General features: G+C 39.2%; 1 pseudogene; it reads right to left on the reverse strand.

The window, feature by feature from the left end:
* Nucleotides 1–5592: 5592 nt before the first annotated feature.
* Nucleotides 5593–7278, reverse strand: LOC118622380 (annotated as a pseudogene).
* Nucleotides 7279–9425: the final 2147 nt, after the last annotated feature.

A 9425-nucleotide genomic window follows, 5' to 3' on the forward strand; every position in this document is an offset into this window, starting at 1 on the left:
TTTCGCTAAATTCTTGGTTGATTTTATTTCTTTTCAGTATATTCATTTCATGGACATTTGAATTTCAGAATGAAAATAGACGTTCTGATTGATTTTAAGAATATTTGGAGCCACATTTTTAGAATTACCATCTGTTAATCAAAGTGCATTGTTTGCTCTAAAACTTTACTATTTGCCTGGGGTGAGCAGAAACTGGCTCTAATTTTTGATGTTTGTTTGTTCGGGCATTTATTTATTTTGAGTAAGACTGAGGAGTTTGATCATTATTACTACCCCATCAATTAGAAGTTGAAAACCTTTGTTGAAGTCTTGTGGTAATCATTAGGAGGGACCCTCAAATTTGAAGCAGGTGGATAATCGTACTGTCATTATCTCTAAGTGCACTGCAGGTGAAAGGCCAAGTGCCCAAGGAAGACGTGATTGCTACTTAAGATTCCATCTTTTGGGGTGATTTTATTCAATGCAAACTTTGTAATTTGTACACATTGGTTTCCATCCAATATTTATTAAATAGTTTTCATTTTTCACGTTAGCCTAAAAGCCCTTTGTATTTTAGCTATAAGTCTATTATTGTATTGGTTATAAAGGTGACAGTATAATTTTTCTTCAAACAAGGACATTTTTGAGTCTGAGGCATTTTGCTCTGGTAGACACCGCAGGACTGATGCACAAACATGTGTAAGTTCTCTGGGGAAAAAAATAAAAGCCAGTTAAGAGGTTAGGCTTCACAAAGAGTGTGTAAGAATATTCAGATTTAAAATAGAATTCTCCTTAAAAATGAAATGCTTGTGTTAGGATTGAAGGAGGTGAGGAAGTTGAGCATGTGGATTTGGGGGAGGAGTGTGGTGGGTTAATAGTGCAAACAGAAGACCTTCTACTTTCTAATATTGAAGACACAGAGCAAGGCAACTTTTTTATTGCTGGAAATGTCTAGTACATGGATGAGCATGAAGATGCGTGAGGTGTAGATTATGTGTTCAGTTTTATTTCTTATGTATTTTCAAATTATTTTTATTAATGACAAACCTTAGTACCAGGTCTCCTAAGCCTGTATTCTGGATAAGGAAATGATAGTCTAATGTCATTATATATGACAACTTTTTAGGCTTTTTAAAAAAATGTATCTGTGAATTACATTTACTTCATATTATCTCAGTAAGAAATAGAACATGTTCATCAACATGCAATAATGTGCACCAGCAGAAACAGACAAGGAGAGACACCCCAAAGTCACCCTTCAGGTGTCGGTGTCAAAGTCTGGAAATCTACTAAGAGAACCCATGTCAGGGCTGTTGGGCTCCCTGCTGTGTGCCCTGTCCATCTCTTTAATCTTTGCTAATTTGAGGAACACGGTTGATCAAACTATATATTTGATCTGGCAAGAAGCAGCATGATATAACAAACTCATCCTATTTGCTCTTAAAGGTACTTATTTCTCTATTACTTTTCTCTCTCTTGTTCAATCCATCAGAAAACAAACCTGTCTCATATCTGTCATTTTTAAGGACATGCTGATTTTTCACTTGAATTTATCCTATGCCAAAACACAGGACCTGAGTTTTGATTCCATTTGGCTAAGGTTATATTTAGCATGAACTCAAGAGGTTTGAGTTAGTGCATGTAGCGATCAATAAAAAAATAATAATAATAGCGTTCTGAATAATAATATTCAGCGCAAACTCCCACCCTAGGAACCTTACAATAATCGTCATACAGAAATTTAACTTATAGAAATCTGAATTAGTTTATAGACTCAGAGAGAGTCTAAAGAGAGTCTTTAGTGTGAACATTTTGGACAAGTGTAGGGCAAGAGCAGGTTGCTTATGAAATGGCCCAACATGAGGTGGTCCAGATGATATTTTGTGAACAGTAGTTAGATTGCTGATTAGAACTCTCAGCATTTATTGTCATATTCAGAATACAGAAATTCAGGAATTCAATTTCATGGAAGATGGGGTGGCTGAATAAAGATATCACAAATTTTAGATTAAGTTATGATAGAACAACAATAACAAACTCTCAACAGCTAATTGTAAAGTTACTTAAGAAAAAGTTTCCTTTCAGTCATTATCTATGACCTATGATATAAATTTTAAAGACATGTATATAATATTATTATGATAATATACATAGGTTATATTCTATTGTAAATCTTTCATGAGTTATACTTTATTAAACTTATTATTTTGTATATTTTTAGAAATATCTCTTGTTGGTGATGTTAAGATCAGTTTTCATAAACACATTAATTCCATATAAAGCCTTTCATGTTTTGATAATAAAGTTAAATACTTTAAAATATTTATTTGATTGCTACCTTAGTATTTAATATATTATGTTAAATTTTACATAACAATGGATTGGAGTTTAACTACAGGTTATCTGAATTAATCCTAATAGAAAGTGTGGGAATTTCCAGTAAGAGAAAAAATAAATATGCTCCATAAATGGATAAACTTTGTTTTTATTGATGAAAATAAAGTATGTTATTTTGTAGGTGCATAAATTTGTTATGTAAATAGTTCAATTTGGAGATATTTGAGCCTCATAGATATGAGGCATCTGTGCCAGAGTGATGTGTCTAGGTAGCTGCCTGTCAGTGGTAACACTATTCTCTTTGTAATATAATTATTTCTAAATGAAAAAAAAGTAATTGGTTTTAGTATTTACCTCTTGGTACTATTTTGCTGCTTCCCCCTCCAACTCACACCCCTAAAAAGAAAAAAAGAAAAAGGAGATTAAAGGCTGTTGGTAATCACTTTATTTTTTTACTTACACCTGGCTTTTCACTCAAAACAGCAAGACAAATCATATTTTTATCAAGTCAATAATAAATGAGGTTGTGTTTGCTGAGGCTGGTCTGCCTTCCTACGTCCCACAAAGTGAACTGGAACAGAGAAGGATCATGAAGCACAGTCAGCACCATGAGGGGGGCTGCAGTTGAATCCAGGGCATCTGTTGACATCACAAACAGCAAAAACACATTAGGAGCAGTGTACGTGCCAGAGGTAGTCCCTGGGTTTCAATTACAATATCACTGTTATATTATAGAACACTTGTCTTTCTCGACACAGCTAAAGAGATTGTTACATGAAACTTTATCAATAGGTTTTTAAAGTAGAAAACCATTTACTCCATGAAGTGAGGGATATTTATAGCACAGGAAAGGTAATGGCATAAAGGAAACCAGGGAGAATGCATGTCTGGAGAAAATGGATGGAAAGCTACATTAACTCTACTTTTCTTAGCACGGCATACATTACTCTTTACTGTATTGAAATTACGGCATTGTGGGGAATTGAATTGGAAAAAAAATTTGTGACCAAAATGATCAACAATTGGACATGGCTGCAATGAATAAATAGGAATAGAGCTAAGATCTTTTAAAAGCCACTTTTAAAACAGCACCATATACTTTTCTATTATCAACATGCTATTAAAATTGATGATATGGATAAAAGACTCAGAATGATTGCCATCATGAAGGTCTGCTTCAAGATAATTTTATCCCTCTCACCAAGCCCCTGACTCGCCCATCTGTTTGCAGCAGGAGATATTTATTTGCTCACACTAGCATTTAAGCTCTTGAAAAAAATACATCCCTCAGTTACGTACAGTAAAGATATGAACAGATGTAATCTAAATAGTTATAACATAACTAGTATATAGGAAAACGTCGGAAGAGTATACACTGGGAATACTAATACTCACTGACAAACTGGCAAAGGGTTATTTGTGTACATCAATTAGGACTGTATTCCACAGCCAGCCATAGAATCTATGACTAGTAACAAGTTAAAATATATAAGAACCCTGGTCAGTTTGGCTCAGCTGTTAGACAAAAGGGTCACGAGTTCAATTTCTGGTCAAGGGCACATACATGGTTTGCAGGTTCCATCCTGGACCCCTGTTGGGGTGGAGTGGGAGGCAACCAATCAATGTGTCTCTCTCATATTGATGTTTCTCTCTCTTTCCTTCCCTTCTTTCCACTCTATCTAAAAAATCAATGGGAAAAACATCCTCAGGTGAGGATTAACAACAATAACAAATACACACACACACATATATACACATATATGGGATTGTTTTTCTCTTTGAACTAGAAGATCTGAAGAAGGCAGATGAAGGAAAGTGTAGCTACCTAAGAATACCAATTCAGCCCTGGCCAGTTTGGCTCAGTGGATGAGCGTCGGTCTGCAGACCAGAGAGTCCTGGGTTCGGTTCCCACTAGGGGCACATACCACACACACACACACACACACAAAAAAGAATGCCTATCCAGAGCCAGACTCCTACTGTCATCCTTTGTGTTTTCTCCCAAATCTCTAAGGGTCATCCCTGAATACCTGGCAGAAGGGGAGTGGGAGGCCTGAACCTTTCCCTGCACTGAACTTACTACCTGGAAAGGGATGTTTCTCCCCCAAAAACTTTCATTGACAAATTCTGGGATGGAATTACATCCACAGTCAGCAATGCCTGAAGTGGGGCTAGACACGGTACTCAGATCCTAGGTTTGAAGCAGTGAAAGGCCTGGAAAAACCACTGCAGAATTGGTAGTGGAAGAAAATCTTCCCTGTCTGCCACCACTCAAATATGATTTTTAAAAGTCAGACTAAGTTAACAACTTATAGCAAACTATTTTGGTGTAAAATACATTAATTATCTCAAAATACAAGCTCTTCAGAATGTCATGACAAAGATAGCCGTGTGAGCTAAAATCCTTCTTTTCAAAGTTAGTCTTTTAGAGATAATACTTTTTCTCACAATGGTTTTGTGTCCCTGCTTTCCCAGTAGTAGGGGATATTTGTATAGTCAGTTTACATACATTTTGGAAAAGAACAGTGGTGTTAGAAATAACAATGGAAAAAATACTGGTGGACTTGGAACGTGGAAAGCAAAACTTGTATATATTGATATAGGAGGGATAAGCATAAGGAATACCAATTTATTATTTATTTATTTATTTATTTATTTATTTATTTATTTGCTTCAGCTGCTGTTTATTGACATACAGGTAGGCTCTACAGCAACAGGCCTGGAGGTGGCGCCATAGAGGGGAAACGAAGGTGGAGGGTGGAGCATATGTCTGCAGTGGCAGCTGAGTAAAGTGCAGAATAGAAGTGCACAGTGCACGACAAGGTGGGAGTGGGAAGGCTGATGGGGTTGGAGAAGCAAGTGGAGGCCAGGGCCAGAGTCTGCTGAAACTGGAACCACTCTAGTTGCCTGTCTTCTGACCGCAGCCTAGGCTTGGGAGTTCCCTGAGTGTCCATTTCTACAGGAACTGGACGGAGTGCACGAGGAGGAGACGCTGGAGCTGTTGCCCTCTATGGTAAGCTCTGGAGCCTCCAGTCCTGCACCCCTGTCTCTCTTGCTTGGGTGGGGCCATAAGATGGGCAGCCTGGCTCTGGGCTACCTCACCTGAGCAAGGTCTTAAAAATAGTCATGTTTTACAGAGGTGTTAATCTTCTCTGGTGTCCCAGCCAACCAGTGCCACACTGTAGCCCCAAGTGAGCATTAAAGCATTGCTGGCCTAAATGGATGGGTGGGGGGAAAGAGATGGGACAGGGGCTGGAGGAGGGGCTCTGGGGCCCATCATGGCACAGGCACTACATACACGGTGTTGGTGAATCCAGAGCCCAGATGCCACCTGGTCAGCACAATGACCACATCTCCCTTCTTGAAGAAGCCTCACCCTTGCCAGCATTCATGGCCAAGTTCACCCGGAGGTCCACATCCTCAGCCCAGGCTTCCTGCACTGGGTCCTTACACACAATAGGAAAGATGCCATGGTACAGGTGGTCCTGCCAAGCTGTCTAGTGATTATGGGTCACAGCAATGATGGGGGCATGGGGTGGTACCTTGCTACCTGCTGAGTGAACCTGCCAGACTCCATCAGAACTACAAAAGCTGCTGCTAAACACTTATAAGAAGCCTCCACGCTGCCCATGGCCATGGTTTCCATGAGGTCTGTGGAGTGACTTGAGCCCTGCACAAGTTCTTCAAACAGCTTTTGGGGGAACTTGGCTGCCTCAGCCTCAGGAGCCTTCAGGTGCTGCATGCACATTGGCCTCTCTCCAGACAGCATGATGCAATAGGCCATCCAGAACTGCACTGGCCACATCACTGCCCTCAGCCCTGGTGGGATGTGGCTTCTTGATCATGCTCTCTAGCATCTGTGGGGTACAGATGACAGGCTTCCCAACTCAGTTGCACTGCCAGATCATCATCTTTTGAGCAAGGAAGACCTTCTCTGCAGGGATCTCAATGACTAGATCACTACGTACCACTGTGATCCCACTACTGGCTTCCAGGATCTAATCAAAACTCCGAACTCCCTCATGATTTTTTATTTTGGTGACTATCTTGATGTTCTTTCCATTTTCTCCCAGGACCTTTCTGGCTTCATGGACATCAGACACACCTTGCGAATGTAAGATGGACACCATGTCTACATCCTGTTCTACCCCAAACTTCAGGTCCTGGATGTCCTTTTCTGACAGGCAGGTCCACAGCAGCCCCAGGCAGGTTCACACCCTTCTTGCTGCCCCAAGAACCACCACTGTCCACCCCTGTCACCAGGAAGTCAGCACCTGTCTCCTTCACCCGCAGAGACATATGTCCACGTAGATCTTGCTGCTCACTTCCACCACCTTGCAAATGCTCTAGGAGTCCAGCCACCGGGTGTTCTCATCACACTTTTCCACGTAGGCATTATCTAGAGTGATTCTGAACGTGGCCCCTTTCTTCAGCTCCACCTCCGCGGTGCCACTGCCCTTGATGAGCCCAGTTCGGATCTCAGGTCCTTTAGGGTCCAGGGCCATAGCAACTGGCCGGTGGAGAGTGGGATCAGAAGCAAAGCTTTCCACAGCCGCGCTCATGTTCCTGATGGTCTCTGTATAGTACTCGTGAGCTCCAGGACAGAAGTTCATAGGAGCTGCATGCATTCCAGACTTAATCATCTCCTTCAACATCTCCACCGATCAGGAAACAGGGCCGACAGTACAGATGATGCCAGTGTCCTGGGCCTTGGTGGGCGGCCAGTCAATGTCCAGGTGGCACAGCTGCTTTCGGAAACGTGTCAGTCCTGGCTGCCTGCAGCTGCTGGGTCTGAAAGAAGGCGGCCCCGACATCACTATGGGGCTTCCACGGGGCTTCTGAGGTCCTCCGCGTGTTCCGGCCCCAGCTACTGCAGAGGTTCGAGGCTCCGGGGGCGTCGCTCCTGTCCCGTGTATTCTTAAATAGGATTGCTTGTAAAATGAAGCCGTTACCAAATCTCATGAAATAGCCTTGGTTTCTAGATTTAAGGGGGGAGAAAATGCATTTACATTATTTGTTGGGCCTGGTTTATACAAAAATGTGATTGGCATCATAGACAGATGGATGATAGATAGATGATAGATGATTAGATAGATAGATAGATATAGATAGATAGATAGATAGACTTAATTTTATTTAATTTCATGTATATTCATTTACATTATCTATCAATCTATTATCTTTCTATCAAATAGTGATTCGGGGGTTTGTTTGAAGATATGGTGTAAATCGTATTATTCATTATAACAAAACTGGAAGAAGAAATGTACTCTTACAGATTCATCTTGACTGCCACGGTCACTGGTCACTTTTTCTTTGAACTATTTATAGGACTCACATAGAGATTAGAGTGAGATGGTTCATCTAAGTACTACCTACCAAGAGTTTGTCAGTGTCTTTTGGACTCTCTCTGAGCAGAGCATAGACAAAGATGTGCACCGCTGTGCCTGGCTCCGGTCTGGTGGCACCAGCTATTCTCAGCCAAGAATAAGCAATGGACAGTTAGCATCCTGCTAAGCCACTTTGGACCCTAATTCACAGTGTGCCCCTTACAGCTATAGGATCCTTGGGCAAAGAGTTCAACTTCTCTAAGTTTCAAATCTCTTTTCTATAAAACTTATTTCCAGTTTGGAAGTAGTTTTGAGGATAGTACCAAGCTAGAACAAGTAAAATTCCAAGTCAATGTAAACATAAGCAAATATGTTGATAATGTTTTTGTAACAAAAATAAAGTGAGAGCTTTTCCTTTAAGAAATTGATTGTATATTGGAAATGGAAAATGATTACCTTTCAGATCTTTATCAACAGCAGTTTCATAATGCCCTTCTGTATCTAAAACAAAGTTCTTAAATCAGAATTGAGGTTTAATTATTCCAGCACTCAGAATACTGCATTTACTGGGCTCTCTGTGGAGTGTTATTTTGTTTTAAAATTTGAAGTAATTTAGGAAACTATTGTATCATTATCAAATGATTATTTTTTGTTTTATCATCATCATCACACTAGCTTGAGTTGCTCTCTGTGAAAAAGATTGATTTATCTTCAATCCATCATCAAGGGATCACAGAGCACAGAAGAGTCATGGTAAAGAACGGCCTTTACAAGAGACACATTTTGGAGTGCCAGAGGTAAGCTTCCCAGTGCACCGTTAGATCCCATTTTAGCCAGGCTGCAAGGCCTGTGACTGTGTGCACCTGCCCAATTACATTTTTCATACAGAACACTAAAGGGAACAGGAGGAGATGTTTTGGTTGAATTTACAATATGAGAAAATGGTTTGTGATTTTATTGCACTTACTGTAAGTGAATCCCTTCTATACGTGACCTAACCTATATAATGTTCTTGAGAGATATGGGATAAAACTATTGTCATAAACATTAAAGAAATGTAAACTGATATTTAAAAATTAATACTAAAATTCATATTAGCTGTAAATTTTAAAGTTTTATCATATGAATTTATTTTTATTAGAAACTATCACAAATATATACAAAAGCAGAAAAAATAGTATAACAGATGCTTGCATAGTTCTAACTTAGATAAAATAATGACACTATTTGTGAGGCAATTATCTCAGTGTTTTTATGTGGAAGATGTTTTGTGGTTCATTTTCTTCAAATCCACTGCTTTACATCCTAGATTTAGCCTCTATCCTTAAAGTTGATTTTTATCTTTGCCCATATTGGTTATTGGTATTCCTAAAAAAAGGGATTTTTAAAGTTTTTTATAAATGCTATCACATGTCTATTTTTGCAACTTGCTTTTGCAATCAACATTGTTTTCAAAAGTTATTCATCTGGATATAAGATCAAATTCACTCATTTTAATTGATTTTCTTTGCATAAACTTATTATAAATGATTTATTAACTCCCCTCATGAGATACAACATAGAATTTCCAAGTTTCCAGTATCGCAAATGATGCTGCAGAGAAAACAGTTGCATACTTCTTATTCTGCATATGTGGGATTGCTTTTCAAGAAAATATATCTAAAACTAGTATTATCGAATCTTCAAGTTTCTCAAATATTGTCAAATATCTTTCCAAATGATTTTAGCATATTATACTTAATTATACTAGCAAAAGATGAATTTGTTAAATCTTCTTTA

This window comes from Molossus molossus, unplaced genomic scaffold (assembly GCF_014108415.1).
Source record: "Molossus molossus isolate mMolMol1 unplaced genomic scaffold, mMolMol1.p scaffold_m16_p_9, whole genome shotgun sequence".
NCBI classification, from domain to species: Eukaryota; Metazoa; Chordata; class Mammalia; order Chiroptera; family Molossidae; genus Molossus; species Molossus molossus.